Below are 19,802 nucleotides of genomic sequence, written 5' to 3'. Positions count from 1 at the left end.
TATGAAATCTCCCCTCAATCTTCTACGCTCCAGGGAATAAAGTCCCAACCTATTCAATCTCTCTCTGTAACTCAGCTTCTCAAGTCCCGGCAACATCCTTGTGAACCTTCTCTGCACTCTTTCAATCTTATTTACATCCTTCCTGTAACTAGGTGATCAAAACTGTACACAATACTCCAAATTCGGCCTCACCAATGCCTTATATAACCTTACCATAACACTCCAACTTTTATACTCGATACTCCGATTTATAAAGGCCAATGTACCAAAGGCACTCTTTACGACCCTATCCACCTGTGACGTCACTTTTAGGGAATTCTGTACCTGTATTCCCAGATCCCTCTGTTCAACTGCACTCTTCAGAGTCCTACCATTTACCCTGTACGTTCTTCTTTGGTTTGTCCTTCCAAAGTGCAATATCTCACACTTGTCTGCGTTAAATTCCATTTGCCATTTTTCAGCCCATTTTTCGAGTTGGTCCAAATCCCTCTGCAAGCTTTGAAAACCTTCCTCACTGTCCACTACACCTTCAATCTTTGTATCATCAGCAAACTTGCTGATCCAATTGACCACATTATCATCCAGATCATTGATATAGATGCCAAACAACAATGGACCCAACACCGATCCCTGCGGCACACCACTAGTCACAGGCCTCCACTCAGAGAAGCAATCCTCCACAACCACTCTCTGGCTTCTTCCATTGAGCCAGTGTCTTATCCAATTTACTACCTCCCCATGTATACCTAGCGACTGAACCTTCCTAACTAACCTCCCATGAGGGACCTTGTCAAAGGCCTTGCTGAAATCCAGGTAGACAACATCCACCGCCTTCCCTTCATCCACTTTCCTGGTAACCTCCTCGAAAAACTCTAATAGATTGGTCAAACATGACCTACCACGCACAAAGCCATGTTGACTCTCCCTAATAAGTCCCTGTCTATCCAAATATTTGTAGATCCTATCCCTTATCACACCTTCCAATAACTTGCCCACCACCGACGTCAAACTTACTGGCCGATAATTTCCCGGATTTCTTTTGGAACCTTTTTTAAACAACGGAACAACATGAGCCACCCTCCAATCATCCGGCACCTCCCCCGTGAATACTGACATTTTAAATATGTCTGCCAGGGCCCCTGCAAGTTCAACACTAGCTTCCCTCAGGTCCGTGGGAATACCCTGTCCGGTCCTGGGGATTTATCCACTCTGATTTGCCTCAAGACAGCGAGCACCTCCTCCCCTTTAATCTGTAAAGGTTCCATGGCCTCCCTACCAGTTTGCCCTATTTCCGTAGACTCCATGCCCGTTTCCTCAGTAAATACGGATGCAAAAAAACCATTTAGTATCTCCCCCATCTCTTTTGGTTCCATACACAGTGTACCACTCTGGTCTTCAAGAGGACCAATTTTATCCCTCACTATCCTTTTGCTCCTAACATACCTATAGAAGCTCTTTGGATTTTCCTTCACTCTGTCTGCCAAAGCAACCTCATGTCTTCTTTTAGCCCTCCTGATTTCCCTCTTAAGTAGCTTCTTGCACTTTTTATACTCCTTGAGCATCTGATGTGTTCCTTGCTGCCTGTACATTTCATACAACTCTCTCTTCCTCTTAATCAGTGTTACAATCTCCCTCGAGAACCAAGGTTCCTTATTCCTATTTACTTTGCCTTTAATCCTGACAGGAACATACAAACTCTGCACTCTCAAAATTTCTCCTTTGAAGGCCTCCCACTTTCCATTTACATCCTTACCAGAGAACAGCCTGTGCCAATCCACACTTCCCAGATCCCTTCTCATTTCATCAAATTTGGCCTTTATCCAGTTCAGAACTTCAACCCGAGGACCAGATCTATCCTTATCCACGATCAGGTTGAAACTAATGGCATTATGATCACTGGATCCAAAGTGTTCCCTCACACTCACATCCACCACCTGCCCTAACTCATTTCCCAATAGGAGATCCAATATCGCATCCTCTCTAGTTGGCACCTCTATATACTGATGTAGAAAATTCTCCTGAACACATTTTACAAACTCTACCCCGTCTAAACCTTTAACAGTATGCGAGTCCCAATCTATATGTGGAAAATTAAAATCACCTACTATCACAACTTTGTGTTTCTTGCAGTTGTCAGCTATCTCTCCGCTGATTTGCTCCTCCAATTCTCGTTGACTATTGGGTGGTCTATAATACAAGCCCATTAATGTGGTCATACCTTTCCTGTTTCTCAGCTCCACCCATAGGGCCTCTGTAGACAAGCTCCCTAATCTATCCTGCCTGAGTACCGCTGTAACATTTTCCCTGACCAACAATGCCACCCCCCCACCTTTTATCCCTCTGCCTCTATCCCGCCTGAAACATTGGAACCCTGGAACATTGAGCTGCCAGTCCTGCCCCTCCTGTAGCCAAGTTTCACTAATGGCTATAATGTCATATTTCCACGTGTCTATCCACGCCTTCAGCTCATCTGCCTTCCCCACAATACTCCTGGCATTGAAATAGACACACCTCAAAAAATTATTTCCACCACACTCTACCCTTCCATTTGTGATTTCGTCGTCCAGTACTTTCCCGGAGCAGAGAAGCTACAACATCTTCTCCGGAGCCTTCAACATGTCATCGATGAAGATGAACATCTCGCCAAGGCCATCCCCACATCCCCACTTCTTGCCTTCAAATAACCGCACAACCTCAAACAGACCATTGTCCGCAGCAAACTACTCAGCCTTCAGGAGAACAGTGACCACGGCACCACACAACCCTGCCACAGCAACCTCTGCAAGACGTGCCGGATCATTGACACGAATGCCATCACCTCGCGTGAAAACACCATCTACCAGGTTCACGGTACCTACTCTTGTAACTCGGCCAACGTCTGCCTGATACGCTGCAGGAAAGGATGTCCCGAGGCATGGTACATTGGGGAGACCATGCAGACGCTACGACAACGGATGAATGAACACCGCTCGACAATCACCAGGCAGGAGTGTTCCCTTCCTGTCTTGGAACATTCAGCAGTCACGGGCATTCAGCCTCTGATCTTCGGGTAAGCATTCTCCAAGGCGGCCTTCACGACACACGATAACGCAGAATCGCTAAGCAGAAACTGATAGCCAAGTTCTGCACACATGAGGACGGCCTCAACCGGGATCTTGGGTTCATGTCACACTATCTGTAAGCCCCACGACTTGCCTGAGCTTGCAAAATCTCACTAATTGTCCTGGCTGGAGACAATACACATCTCTTTAACCTGTGCTTAACCCTCTCTCCACTCGCATTGTCTGTACCTTTAAGATTTGATTACCTGTAAACACTCGCATTCCAACCATTATCTTGTAAATTGAGTTTGTGTATGTATATGCCCTGTTTGTGAACACAACTCCCACTCACCTGAAGAAGGAGCCTGAGACTCCGAAAGCTTTTGCTGCCAAATAAACCTGTTGGACTTTAACCTGGTGTTGTGAAACTTCTTATTCATCTTAGTGACATCAGTGAATTTTGACACACTACAGTTGGCCCCCAACTCCAAATTATCTATGTAACTTGTAAACAATCAGAACTAGTCATGCTGTATTCCAAGAAAAAAACCTACTTGTCCTGAACAGAATTGCATTTTGGGATACAAATGAAAAATGCTTCTGAGGGACACGTCTGTTGGCAGGGAAATGTGATCTACTTCGAAACTATCTGTGTTCACTTGTCAGCTCACTGACCGCTCCGTGCTTCAAGCTCACCATCGTCATCTGTGTGCTGAAAATGGTTCAGCAACACGCACATTATTCTTTACCACCTTTTTAACCCTCTCATTGACTTCCTGCCATGGTGACGCGGCTTTGTTGTTTCGCTGCCTTCCCTGCTCCCATCAGGAATCCTCGCTGTCCGCTCCCATCATCAGGAATCCTCGCTGTCCGGTCCCATCGGAAATCCTCGCCGACTGTTCCCATCGGGAATCCCTGCTGTCTGTTCCCATCGGGAATCCTCGCTCTCTGTTCCTATCGGGAATCCTCACTGTCTGCTCCCATCATCGGGAATCCTCACTATCTGCTCCCATTGGAAATGCTCACTGTCCATTCCCATCGGGAATCCTCGCTGTCTGTTCCCATCGGGAATCCTCACTGTCTGCTCCCATCGGGAATCCTCACTGTCTGCTCCCATCGGGAATCCTCACTGTCCGTTCCCATCAGGAATCCTCGCTGTCCGCTCCCATCGGGAATCCTCACTGTCTGCTCCCATCGGGAATCCTCACTGTCTGCTCCCATCGGGAATCCTCGCTGTCTGCTCTCATCGGGAATCCTCGCTGTCTGTTCCCATGTGGGATCGCGGGGCTGGCCAGCGATCGCGAGGCCGGCAGTGCGGGGCTACTGCGCGTGTGTCGATCTCGGCACTGACAGATCAGTGCATGCGCAGTGGCTCGCTCAGCGTTATGGTGCCTGTCTCTCCAGCGGGAATAGGCCCCACCCACTGAATTCCAATGGGATTCACGCTGAGGCACTCTGCAGTGCACAGAGTGCGGGAGATTCATTTTGAAACTCCCGCTGAAAAACCAGCGGGATTTACTCCGGTTTTTACGCAAATTTAACACTAAAATCTTTTGTGGAGAATCGCCTCCTACATTTTGACTTGGCCAAGTTGCCCTTGTGCCTGCCTCGGTAGGTTGTGTGTGTTTTTGCATTATTGCGAAATAGGATGTTTTTGAATATTTTAAACCTCTTTGCTAACAATTTCTGTATCTTTACCTCAGTGAATTTTAGTAATAAAATTAACTCCTCACTTGTTAACAGGAACAATCAGGCTGGTTTAATTATTACACTGTCCAGTATATATTGAGTTGGCAATACCACATTTTTTAGAAATTCAGATACTTTTAGAATTCCCCCTTGGGAGTGGGAGCCAAAGGCTGTGATTTTCTGGGCTCGCTTGTCCCAAAACCGGAAAATCCTGCCTGAGGCCAACGGAGATGAAGACAGACATTAATTTTCTAACAAAGGATAAATGATTTGTGCAATTAATCATAATGAGATTGGATGTGTGAACTGGAGTGTGCAAAAATATTTGTCTTATCATCTGTATGTAGATTAGTCATTGTTGTAAATCCCCATTTCATTCTGTAATTGATGATGTTAAACACAAATGCAGGAAGAAAAAAACATTTTAAAGCACGTCTTCTGTGTTCTGTGGAAGTGTATGAAGTTGAGTTTGGAGCTGCAGATGCAATGTGCTGATTAGAAACGTTTAGGGCAGAATTTTACTCTCTGCCCCCAAGACAGGTTCTGAGGGTGGGGAGGGGGGGCGGTGCGATGGAGGGGGAAAATTGAATGGATGGGATTCACCCCAGGACCCCACCTGCCCTGACCCAGACACAATTTCACGCTTGGGTGGACAGGGGCTTGGGTGGGAAACCCGGGCTTGGGTGGGAAACCCGTCCTTTTGCCTATTGGCCCTTAAGTGGCAGTTGAATGGCCTTGTCCTGCCCAGTCTCAATTTTTCGGCTGGTGGGAGTGGTTGCGGGTAAAGTGGGAAACAGAGAAATAAACTTTTCTCCATTTTGGGCCAGAAAGGGCTGTCGTGGGTGGGAGGGGCGGGGGGAGGGGGGGAGGGGGGGGCAGAAGGGGCTGTCGTGGGTGGGAGGGGGCTCAATCTGAAGGATCATTCCGGTTTGGGGAGTTCTCCCCGCCAGGACCTTAGAGCTCTGGCCCTCTCCCCCCCCTCCCGACCTCGCAGGGCATCCCCTAACCTCCCTCCCCTGGGACCCCAGACCTTACCTTGAGAAGGGTCCCAGGACTTGGTCTCAGCAGAGCACTGCAGTACCTCTTCTTGCCACTGCAGCGCTGTGGAGAGTCAAGGGTGGACAGAGGTCCCACCCATTGCCAATTAATGGCCAGCTGAGCGGGAAATGGCAGTGTGCTTCCACGAGCTGGTGGTAAGGTGTTACACACGGACTCTCGGCTGGAGTGTGCCGAGTGCTCACTGTCATTAAAATTCAATCCATAGTTTGGTTGAGTTCTCAGTTATAGTTGGGTTGCAGTGGCAAAGCACTCATTGGTCCAGTACTCCCTCTGCAGAAATTTTTTACAAGTTGGAGGAGTAAACAATAACTGAGGATGCTCCTTTCCAGCCTCAGTTCCTTCATCATTCTGGCTGCCGCCTTCAGATCATCCGACATTATCAAGAAACGGTTGGAGACACTGGATACTGAAAGGCAATGGGCTCTGATAACATTCCGGCAATAGTACTGAAGACTTGTGCTCCAGAACTTGCCGCTCCCCTGGCCAAGCTCTTCCAGTACAGTTACAACACTGGCATCTACCCAACAATGTAGAAAATTGCCCAGGTATGTCCTGTACACAAAAAGCAGGACAAATCCAACCCGGCCAATTACCACCTAATCAATCTACTCTCAATCATCAGTAAAGTGATGGGAGGGGTCATCGACAGCGCTATCAAGCAGCACCTGCTCAGCAATAACCTGCTCACTGACACTGAGTTAGGGTTCCACCAGGGTCACTCAGCTCCTCATCACAGCTTATGGACAAAAGAGCTGAATGCCAGAGATGAGGTGAGAGTGACAGCCCTCGACATCAAGGCCGCATTTGACCGAGTGTGGCATCAAGGAGCCCTAGCGAAACTGGAATCAATGGGTATCGGGGACAAACACTCCACTGGTTGGAGTCACACTTGGCACAAAGGAAGATGGTTGACATCTGCAGACATCTCTGCAGGAGTCCCTCAGGGTAGTGTCCTGGGCCCAACAATCTTCAGCTGCTTCATCAATGACCTCCCTTCCATCATAAGGTCAGAAGTGGAGATGTTTGCCGATGATTGCACAATGTTCAGCACCATTCGCGACTCCTCAGATACTGAAGCAGTCCATGTCCAAATGCAGAAAGATCTGGACAATACCCAGGCTCGGGCTGACAAATGGCAAGTGACATTCGCACCACACAAATGTCCGGCAATGACCATCTGCAACAAGAGAGAATTCAGCCATCTCTGCTTGACATTCAATGACATTGCCATCTCTGAATCCAGCGAGTAACTCACCTCCTGACCCCCACAAAGCCTGTCCACCATCTACAAGGCACAAGTCAGGAGTGTGGTGGAATACCCTCCACTTGCCTGGATGAGTGCAACTCCAACAACATTCCAGAAGCTCAACACGATCCAGGACAAAACAGTTGATTGACATCCCATCCGCAAATGTCCACTACTCTTCATCACTGCCACACAGTGGCAGCACTGTGTACCATCTACAAGATGCACTGCTGAAACTCACTGTGTACCATCTACAAGATGCACTGCTGAAACTCACCAAGAATCCTCTGACAGCACCTTCCAAACCTATGCCTTCTACCATCTAGAAGGACAAGGACATGGGATGTATGGGATCACTACCACCTGCAAGTTCCCCTCCAAGTTCTTGAGAGAGGACAGCAGGTTCACGTACCACAGAGCTTCTGGCACTCTGCCAGGATTTTGCATCAGAAACCCTTGTAATCTGGCAGAGGGTCACTTGCTGGACTGCATTGAGAGCCTGTGAGCATTGTTATCCACTGTTATGACTGCGGCAATCTGAACTTGCATGGCGCTAAACCGAGTTTGTTTGGTGACAAGCCATCACCTCTCCTGTGTGCTGTATGATGCCGAGTTAAGCCACTCACCATCCTGACTTGGAAATATATCACCGTTCCTTCACTGTCGCTGGGTCAAAATCCTGGAACTCCCTCCCTAACAGCACTGTGGGTGTACCTACACCACATGGACTGCAATGGTTCAAGAAGGCAGCTCACCACCATCTTCTCAAGGGCAATTAGGTAGGGATGGGCAATAATGATGCCCCCATCCCATGAAAGAATAAATAAAAAAGCCAATCCCAGAAGTGGAGAAACTTGCTTTATTATTCAAAGCCAAATTTAGATTTCTTCCTCATTGCCAGATTGTGGTTACCTCCAATTTATTGTGTGTCTCAGTTCCTATCTCCCAGACTCTAATACTGAACCATGTCTCCTTCAGCTTTTCCAAACAGCTCGCACAATACCATTCTGTAAAGAGTAAACTATCTCCGATATTGAATTGGTATTCGCCTGCACAAACATTCTTGCCACAATTGTGACCAGGGGTATTTAATCCGGTGGGGAGGCACTGATTGCAAACACTGCCACCTTTCCACCAATTAATGTCCACCTCGGGTTTCATCCTGCTGCCACTGGTATTCCCCCACTCCCTGTGAGGAGAGCCCAAATAGCAAACCCTCTCAGGGTCTCTGCTGCTTGCAGGCTCCCGAGAGAAGTGGGGTGGGGTGGGGTGCATCTCATTCAAATTCACTCAGTGCCCGATCAAGGGACCTGGCATTGGGGGCTGTTGAGTCTGGAGTATCACCCCATGATCTCCCTACACCCTGTTCCCCCCTCTCCCCCCGCCTCCCACTCACAATCTGCCCCCTCCCTCTGCTTTATCATTGGTGACTATATTTCAGCCATTTTGTGCTTTAACCCTTCGTCTTTACTTCCTCTTTCAGTACTTCCACTTCAGCGCCTTGACACAGCTCTAGCTGTGTTAGAATTGCCATGGAATTGTTACATAAAGAAAGGAATATGCTCCATGAAGCTGTGATCAAAACCAAGGGTTCAATAGTGTATTGCTTACTGGGCCATGAAACTATTAGATTGTTGTAAAAATCTATCTGGTTTAGTAATATCCTTTAGGGAGTGAAATCTGCCGAGTCTGGACTCCCACGCTGTGATTCTCCCATCCCGCTGCGCTAGAAGATGAGCACAGCGGGCCGGGAGATTGTCGCGTAGGCCGATGTGCAAGGTTCACGCTAGCGTCTCCCAGTGCCGCATTTCCACTGGCATCTGCTCCGCACCAGAAATTGGCAGGGAGGCGCAAAGACCATTAACATGGTCATTTTAATCTCATTTAAATGCGATTAGCGGGCCCGGGACTGATGTCTCCAGGCCACTTGCATCTCCCCCCCCCCCCTCTCCCAGCAGAGTGATTCACTCCAGCGGGGATTACAGTAGCTTCCCACCTTCAGGGAACTAGCGGCCCGACCCTGCTGGAGTGAAGTGGGGGGGCACTTGGGGCTTCCCAAAGGGTCGGGCGGTGGTAGGGGTGCCCCTGGGAATTGGCAACCTGGCAGTGCCAGTCTGTGCCCCGGCATTGCTCCCAATGTGCCAATGCCCAGGGGGCACCTTCTCATTGCCCAATGGGCATGGGACAGTGCCAAGGGGCAGAGCATATGGGGGTGGGTAAAGCGGGTGATTGGTGGGGGTAGGCTGGAGATTGGGGCGGGTGGGAGGGGAGCAGGGGGGGGGGGTCAGGGCTGGGCCCAGGAATGATCGGGGGGCCAGCGATCGGGCCGTGGGTGGGCGGAGAGCCAGCGTTGCCTGGGTCGCGGGGCTGGCCAGTGATTGAGCTGGTCAGCAATCGGGAGGCCATTAGTGCGGGGTCACTGCACATGCGCTGATCTCGGCACTGACAGATTTCAGCCTCTTCAGTGGGAGTAGGGCCTGCCCCCTGAAGTGTAATGATATTCACGCTTGTGACCTCTGCATTGCACAGAGTGTGGGAGATTCTTCTCTGAACTCCCACTGAAAAAACCAGCATGAATTACTCCAGTTTTCACGCAAATTTGGCACTTGGAATTTTTTGGGGAGAATTCTGCCCTCGGTGTATTCAATCCAACACCAAAGTAAAGTTTATTTATTAGTCACAAGTAGGCTTATATTCACACTGCAATGAAGTTACTGTGTAGTCAACTCAAACTGCACTCTGAATTGGTTTATGAAGCCAATCAGTTACATTAAACCCGGACAGCTAAGGGGACGGACAATAAATACTCACATCCTGAAAACAAAGTTATAAAATATTTTCACAGCCAAACATCAATAACAGATTATAAATGAATGAAGGATTTGTTGGCATCAAACTGAGGTAAATCAGGATAGTAATCTGAAATATTTCAGTGTGATGTTTATCCAAGTTACGAGATTAGAAATTTGAAGACATTCTAAATTCTATGCTAATTTTGATAATGTAACATGTAGTTTAAAGAGATTTTTCTGGAAAAGGATGTGTGATCCCTAGATTTTGTATTAAATTGTTTTTCTCTTCAATCTATTATGTGATAATATATAGGCTTTAAAATGAGCTTGCATAATTAAAAGTTGTGATTAAAAGGTTATGAAACATTCCTGTTTCAACTCTTCCTCAATAACTGAAGTTATTCAAATTCAAGTTTTGGAAAACTGCTGTCCTAATTATTTGTGAGCATTCTTTGTGCTCTCACCTCAGTGAAGTGTTGGGGCATCTTCCTCGTTTAATCAACAGGCTGGGTGAGCCTTTGCATGGACTCTGTCAATTCCCCACAACTGCTGAACTGAGATAATGAGGTGGAGATGCCGGCATTGTACTGGGGTGGGCATAGTAAGAAGTCTCACAACTTACTGTGAGCTATAGCCAAGTTCTGCGCACAGTTCCTTCGGAAAGAAGATACAAAAGTCTGAGGTCCTGTACCAACCGACTCAAAAACGGCTTCTTCCCTGCTGCTGTCAGACTTTTGAATGGACTTACCTTGCATTAAGTTGATCTTTCTCTACACCCTAGCTATAACTGTAACACTACATTCTGCACTCTCTCCTTCTCTATGAACGGTATGCTTTGTCTGTATAGCGTGCAAGAAACAATACTTTTCACTGTATGTTAATACATGTGACAATAAATCAAATCAAAAATATCAACACGAGGACAGCCTCAACCGGGATCTTGGATTCATGTCACACTACTTGTAATCCCCACCATACTGCCTGGGCTTGCAAAATCCTACAAACTGTCCTGCCTTGAGACAATTCACACCTCTTTAACCTGTGATTATACCTCTCTCCACTCACACTGTTCGTACCTGTAAAGACTCACATTCCAACCACTCTTCACATTCCAATCTGTAATTATCTTGCAATTATGTCTTTGTCTATATATGTCGTGTTTGTGAACTAACCTCCACTCACCTGATAAAGGAGCAGTGCTCCGAAAGCTCGTGATTCCAAATAAACTTGTTGGACTTTAACCTGGTGTTGTGAGACTTCTTACTGAACTGAGATAGGGCAGCACGGTGGCACAGTGGTTAGCACTGCTGCCTCACAGCGGTTAGCACTGCTGCCTCACAGCGCCAGGGACCCGGGTTTGATTCCCAGCTTGGGTCACTGTCTGTGTGGAGTCTGCACGTTCTTCCCGTCTCTGCGTGGGTTTCCTCTGGGTGCTCTGGTTTCCTCCCGCAGTCTGAAAGACGTGCTGGTTAGGTGCGCTTACCCGAGCAGACGTCGGAGTGTGGCAACTAAGGGAATTTCCCAGTAACTTAATTGCAATGTAATGTAAGCCTTACTCGTGATTCACTAATAATAAAATAAGTAATTCAGGGAGTAGTGAATCATGGGCACTCACTACCAATATTTCCTAGTCCAGATAAGCTAAACCTTTTGTTAAAACATGAATGAAATTAGGCTGAAATGATGCCACTGGTTCATTCACCATTTTATTGTATCTCTCGCTTACGTTCCTGCTAAAGTGATAAACAAGTGACTTTTTAGTGACACCCGCCCTTTAAGAATACTCTGATATCATCGGTAAGTAGTCTCACAACACCAGGTTAAAGTCCAACAGGTTTATTTGGCAGCACAAGCTTTCGGAGTCTCGCTCCTTCATCAGGCGATGAAGGTGATCACTTGATGAAGGGGCAGCGCTCTGAAAGCTCAGGCTACCAAATAAGCCTGTTGGACTTTAACCTGGTGTTGTGAGACTACTTACTGTGCTTACCCCAGTTCAACGCCGGCAACTCCACATCACTGACATCATCAGACACAGCAAAATCTTTCAATCAACAAGTTTTTAATTTAAACTAAACAATAAAAACATCATCTGCCGACCAGAAGTCACGCTGAGCACCCTTTTAAATCCTAAACTTTGCCTATCTTGCATTGATATTGCAAGAAATGCATTTGTAACATCTCTTGAAAGATATGACAATGCAAACGGACCAAAACATCTCCACAAAATGGACATTTTCCAGAAACTGAAGCAATAGGTGGTTCTCAAATTGGTGCAATTAAATTTCCAGTAACAGATATTTTGCCATTATCAAAGAAAACATGTTGCATAATACAAAAGCAATCATGTATTTGTCATTTGTTGACTTCTATCTAACCATAGTGTTGGACAGGTGAAGTTTGCTTGGTACTTGCATCTGATTCTGTTGTAACATGTGGCACAATGGTTAGCGCTGCTGCCTCACAGTGCCAGGGACCTGGGTTTGATTCCGACCTTGGGTCACTGCCTGTGTGGAGTTTCACAATACCAGGTTAAAGTCCAATAGGTTTATTTGGTAGCACAAGCTTTCGGAGCGCTGCTCCTTCATCAGGTGAGTGAAGGATTGGGTTCACAAACAGGGCATAGATGGGTTTGTGAACCCGATCCTTCGCTCATAGCGCTCCGAAAGCTCATGATACCAAATAAACCTGTTGGACTTTAACCTGGTGTTGTGAGACTTCTTACTGTGCCCACCCCAGTCCAACGCCGGCACCTCCACATCATGTGTGGAGTTTGCACATTCTCCCAGTACCTGCATGGGTTTCCTCTGGGTGCTCTGATTTCCTCCTACACTCCAAAGATGTACAGGTTAGTGGGATTGGTCAGGCTAAATTGCCCCTTAGTGTCCAAAGGTCTGTAGTTATAGTTTCTTTTGAAGGCTTTAATTACTGGACATAGACAGTTCACAAATGGAGGCTTCATTTCTACTTGACTTAACATCAGCTAAACTCCTTTTGGTTTCACTGTTGGCCGGGTTTGTCTGTGACAAAGCATTGACTTGTTTCCATTCTGCAATTCTCTCGTCCTTCAGTGTCTTTCAGTGTCCCCCTTCTGGGGCCTTCCAGTTTCCTCTTTCTAGGATTTGTATTCTGTGATTTGTATGCTGGCATTTGTATACACTGTGATTTGTATACAGAGTTGGATCTTACGGCCCCGTCTGCAGGTGGGATCTTCTGTTCCAACTGAAGTCAGCAGAGTTCTGAACAGTTCTCCTGTTTTATGATCCACACCCCCCCCCCCCCCCCCCCCCGCCGCCCCCACTCCTCCATCCCTACAAAATGGTTGTGAATCCCACCCTCAGAGTGGTCAAAATGCTAGAATTTATGATTAGGCACAGTGTAACTGGCCACTCAGGAAAACATAATATAAATGAGCAGAATCAACATAGATTGACAAAAATGTGAACAGGTTTTTGAGGGCATAGCCAGTAAGACGTGAACCAGTGGACAAAGAGAGGCAGACTCACAGTTGTGAAAACTCGATAGATACTCTGAAATGGCGGTGTCATCAGGGAGGAAATTAGACGGGTAAATTGGAAGGAGGCATTCTTGGGGAAAAGTACCGAAGGAAAGTGGAGGATTTTCAAGGAATGTTTGTCTGGAGCTCTGCATGACAACGTTCCGATGAGACAGGGGGGTGTTGGTAGGGTACGGGAACCGTGGTGCACGAAGGTTGTGATGAACCTGGTAAATAAGAAAAGAGAGGCGTACAGAAGGTTCAGAGAGCTAGGAGGTGTTAAGGATTTAGAGGAGTATACGCGATGTAGGAAGGAGCTTAAGAAGGAAATTAGGAGAGCGAGAAGGGGTCATGAGAAGACCTTGGCGGGTAAGATTAAGGAGAATCCCAAGGCTTTCTACAAATATGTCAAGAGTAAAAGGATGAGATGTGAAGGCATAGGACCCTTAAAAGGTGAAGGGGGAAAAGTTTGTGCGGAACCGTTAGAAATGGCGGAGCTGCTTAATGAATACTTTACCTCGGTATTCACGGTGGAAAGGGATCTGGGTGGTTGTACTGCTGGATTGCGGAGGACAGAAAGGATCGAGCATGTGGACATAAAGAAAGAGGATGTGTTGGAACTATTGAATGGCATCAAGGTTGGTAAGTCGCCGGGACCGGATGGGATGTACCCCAGGTTACTGTGGGAGGCGAGGGAGGAGATTGCGGAGCCTTTGGCGATGATCTTTGCATCGTCGATGGAGACGGGAGAGGTTCCGGAGGATTGGAGGATTGCGGATGTGGTCCCTATATTCAAGAAAGGGAACAGGGACAGCCCGGGAAATTACCGACCGGTGAGTCTAACCTCAGTGGTTGGTAAGTTGATGGAGAGGATCCTGAGAGACAGGATTTATGATCATCTAGAGAAGTTTAGTATGATCAAAAGTAGTCAGCACGGCTTTGTCAGGGGCAGGTCGTGCCTTACGAGCCTGGTTGAGTTCTTTGAAAATGTGACCAAGCACATTGACGAAGGAAGAGCGGTGGATGTGGTCTATATGGACTTCAGCAAAGCGTTCGATAAGGTCCCCCATGCAAGACTTCTTGAGAAAGTGAGAGGGCATGGGATCCAAGGGGCTGTTGCCTTGTGGATCCAGAACTGGCTTGCCTGCAGAAGGCAGAGAGTGGCTGTGGAGGGGTCTTTCTCTGCATGGAGGTCAGTGACCAGTGGAGTGCCCCAGGGATCTGTTCTGGGACCCTTGCTGTTTGTCATTTTCATAAATGACCTGGATGAGGAAGTGGAGGGATGGGTTGGTAAGTTTGCTGACGACACCAAGGTAGGTGGTGTTGTGGATAGTTTGGAGGGATGTCAGAAGTTGCAGCGAGACATAGATAGAATGCAAGACTGGGCGGAGAAGTGGCAGATGGACTTCAACCCGGATAAGTGTGTAGTGATCCATTTTGGCAGATCCAATGGGATGAAGCAGCAGTATAAAATGAAGGGTACCATTCTTAGCAGTGTAGAGGATCAGAAGGACCTTGGGGTCCGGGTCCATAGGACTCTTAAATCGGCCTCGCAGGTGGAGGATGCGGTCAAGAAGGCGTATGGCGTACTAGCCTTCATTAATCGAGGGATTGAGTTTAGGAGTCGGGAGATAATGCTGCAGCTTTATAGGACCCTGGTTAGACCCCACTTGGAGTACTGCGCGCAGTTCTGGTCACCTCATTACAGGAAAGATGTTGAAGCCATTGAAAGGGTGCAGAGGAGATTTACAAGGATGTTGCCTGGATTGGGGGGCATGCCTTATGAGGATAGGTTGAGGGAGCTTGGTCTCTTCTCCCTGGAGAGACGAAGGATGAGAGGTGACCTGATAGAGGTTTACAAGATGTTGAGGGGTCTGGATAGGGTGGACTCTCAGAGGCTATTTCCAAGGGCTGAAATGGTTGCTACGAGAGGACACAGGTTTAAGGTGCTGGGGGGTAGGTACAGGGGGGATGTCAGGGGTAAGTTTTTCACTCAGAGGGTGGTGGGTGAGTGGAATCGGCTGACGTCGGTGGTGGTGGAGGCAAACTCGTTGGGGTCTTTTAAGAGACTTCTGGATGAGTACATGGGATTTAATGGGATTGAGGGCTATAGATAGGCCTAGAGGTGGGGATGTGATCGGCGCAACTTGTGGGCCGAAGGGCCTGTTTGTGCTGTGGCTTTCTATGTTCTATGTTCTATGTTCTATGATCCCAGTTCAAGCAGTCACTCGTCCATTTCCAACAGATCCCAAGACAGAATCCAATAATTGTTTGAAAATACAAAAATTGCAGGACAATGGGGTAAAGGTGTGGGAGTAGGAGTAAGTGAGTTGTTCTTGCAGAGCACAGATGGGCTGAATGGTCTCATCCTGTGCTGTAACAATTCTATTTGTCCACAATCCTTTTGCCATATTTTTGATCATATTTTTGCATCGACATTTATCATTATGAATTTCTTTGTGAATTGTCCCCAATCAATGTTGCTGTGTCACTTGTCACTGGGTTACCCTGTGGAACAGATTTCAGAACCATCCCTCCCAGTCTTGTCTCTATTCACTAAGGACTGTGCACAGAGCCACCAGGAGAATAGAACAATCTTGTAAAATCCATCATTGTTCAGATATCACATTTCAAAGTGTCATGTTTTAATATTGATGAGTTCTTTTAAAAGAAGTTAATCAAGAGAAAAGAATTCTCATTTCCTTTTTTTCCCTATCCTTGATAACTAAGCCTTTCCCCAAATGTAATCTCTGCGAATTTATAATATTGTGAACAAAAAGGTCAACATAACTGACATCATGCTTTATAAATCTATTTGGGCTATTTATCCATTGGGAGATACTGCACAATAGCCTATAGACACATCACACAGTGATCCTATAGGGACATCGCACAGTGATCCTATAGACACATCGCACAATAGCCTATAGACACATCACACAGTGATCCTATAGGGACATTGCACAGTGATCCTATAGACACATCGCACAGTGATCCTATAGACACATCACACAGTGACCCTATAGACACATCGCACAGTGATCCTATAGACACATCGCACAGTGATCCTATAGACACATCGCACAGTGACCCTATAGACACATCGCACAGTGATCCTATAGGGACATTGCACAGTGATCCTATAGACACATCGCACAGTGATCCTATTGACACATCACACAGTGATCCTATAGGGACACCGCACAATGATCCTATAGGGACATTGCCCAGTGATCCTATAGGGACATTGCACAGTGATCCTATAGACACATCACACAGTGATCCTATAGGGACATTGCACAGAATTCCTCTAGACACATCACACAGTGATCCTATAGACACATCGCACAGTGATCCTATAGGGACATTGCACAGAATTCCTCTAGACACATCACACAGTGATCCTATTGACACATCGCACAGTGAACCTATGGGGCATTGCACAGTGATCCTATAGACACATCGCACAATGATCCTATAGACACATCGCACAGTGATTCTATAGACACATTGCACAGTGATCCTATAGACACATCGCACAGTGATCCTATAGGGACATTGCACAATGATCCTATAGACACATCGCACAGTGATCCTATAGACACATCGCACAGTGATCCTACAGAGACATCACACAGTGATCCTATAGGGACATTGCACAGTGATCCTATAGACACATCGCACAATGATCCTATAGACACATCACACAGTGATCCTATAGACACATTGCACAGTGATCCTATAGACACATCGCACAATGATCCTATAGACACATCGCACAGTGATCCTATAGGGACATTGCACAGTGATCCTATAGACACATCGCACAGTGATCCTATAGGGATATTGCACAATGATCCTATAGACACATCGCACAGTGATCCTATAGACACATCGCACAGTGATCCTATAGGGACATTGCACAATGATCCTATAGACACATCGCACAGTGATCCTATAGACACATCGCACAGTGATCCTACAGAGACATCACACAGTGATCCTATAGGGACATTGCACAGTGATCCTATAGACACATCGCACAGTGATCCTATAGACACATCGCACAGTGATCCTATAGACACATCGCACAGTGATCCTATAGACACATCACACAGTGATCCTATTGATACATCACACAGTGATCCTATAGGGACATTGCACAGTGATCCTATAGACACATCACACAGTGATCCTATAGACACATCACACAGTGATCCTGTAGGGACATTGCACAGTGATCCTATAGGGACATCGCACAGTGATCCTATAGACACATCGCACAGTGATCCTGTAGGGACATCGCACAGTGATCCTATAGGGACATTGCACAGTGATCCTATAGGTACATTGCACAGTAATCCTATAGACACATCGCACAGTGATCCTATAGGGACATCGCACAGTGATCCTATAGGGACATCGTTCAGTGATCCTATTGACACATCACACAGTGACCCTATAGACACATCGCACAGTGACCCTATAGACACATCGCACAGTGATCCTATAGACACATCACACAGTGATCCTGTAGGGACATCGCACAGTGATCCTCTAGGGACATCGCACAGTGATCCTATAGGGACATCGCACAGTGATCCTATAGACACATCGCACAGTGATCCTATAGACACATCACACCGCGATCCTATAGATACATCACACAGTGACCCTATAGACACATCGCACAGTGATCCTATAGGGACATTGCACAGTGATCCTATAGACACATCGCACAGTGATCCTATTGACACATCACACAGTGATCCTATAGGGACACCGCACAATGATCCTATAGGGACATTGCCCATTGATCCTATAGACACATCACACAGTGTTCCTATAGACACATCGCACAGTGATCCTATAGGGACATTGCACAGAATTCCTCTAGACACATCACACAGTGAACCTATTGACACATCGCACAGTGATCCTATGGGGCATTGCACAGTGATCCTATAGACACATCGCACAATGATCCTATAGACACATCGCACAGTGATCCTATAGACACATTGCACAGTGATCCTATAGACACATCGCACAGTGATCCTATAGGGACATTGCACAATGATCCTATAGACACATCGCACAGTGATCCTATAGACACATCACACAGTGATCCTACAGAGACATCACACAGTGATCCTATAGGGACATTGCACAGTGATCCTATAGACACATCGCACAGTGATCCTATAGACAGATCGCACAATGATCCTACAGAGACATCACACAGTGATCCTATAGGGACATTGCACAGTGATCCTATAGGGACATCGCACAGTGATCCTATTGACACATCACACAGTGATCCTATAGGGACATTGCACAATGATCCTATAGACACATCGCACAGTGATCCTATAGAACATCGCACAGTGATCCTGTGGGGACATTGCACAATGATTCTATAGGGACATCGCACAATGATCCCATCCATTTAGCCAACAATACAACCACAACTATATTGAATTATTCATAGAAACATAGAAGACAGGTGCAGGAGGAGGCCATTTGGGACATTCATTACGATCATGTCTGATCATCCAACTCAACAGCCTAATCCTGCTTTCTCCCTATAACCTTTGACACCATTTGCCCCAAATGCTATATCCAGCCGCCTCTTGAATACATTAATGTCACAGTCTACGTAAATACAACTTGCTGCTGCTTTGGCATTTTGATGTAGGCACCAGGCAGTGCCAGGAGCAGTGCCGGGCGAAGTGCCGGGTGAAGTGCTGGGGGCAGTGCCAGGGGAACAGGGCTGGGTGCAGTGCTGGGGCCAGTTTTGGGGGGGCAGTTGGGGGGGGGCAATGCTGGGGGGACAGTGCTGGGAGGGCATTGCTGGGGGAGCAGTGCTGGGGGCAGTGCCGGGGGACAGTGCCGGGTGGCATGACCCTCTTCGCCCTGGGGGCTGTACTCAGCTATGGTTCTGCTCACCAAGTGCATGGGTGGATCTATCGTGATTGCTGTTGATGTGTCCTCACCCCAACGGGAATGGGCAATCTAACAGGGGAGGGAGCGACTCAGGTATAGAGGGCCTGATAATGATACTGAAATGGGGATCCTAACATTCAGTGTCGGGATTCCCTTTATGCCTGGGGGGTGGGGAGGGGGCACAATCGGGAAATTGCACCGTCGTAAACCACGTTTTGGGACTCCCCTGGGATTTCCCACTCCTACCGCCAATCCCACCCCTGGAAACAGGAGCAGAATATCCCCTGTTATATTCTATTTTATGAGGGGGCGATTCTCCCAAAATAGCTCTGAGTCTGTTGTGGGAAAGTTGCCACTTCGGAGTCAGACTTGGAGGTTTCAACAATACAGTTTTATTTGACGAAGCTTCGTGGAGAAAAGGCAGTGGCACTCCGCAGTACACCAGGCAGCTCCCTTCTCTCAATGATACAATAGGAGTGCTTCATTTTTATACTTTTCAGACAATGGATAGTCCGGACATTAGCCATTTAACACAT

This window comes from Mustelus asterias, chromosome 20 (assembly GCF_964213995.1).
Source record: "Mustelus asterias chromosome 20, sMusAst1.hap1.1, whole genome shotgun sequence".
NCBI lineage: Eukaryota > Metazoa > Chordata > Chondrichthyes > Carcharhiniformes > Triakidae > Mustelus > Mustelus asterias.
This window is presented reverse-complemented; position numbering follows the sequence as displayed.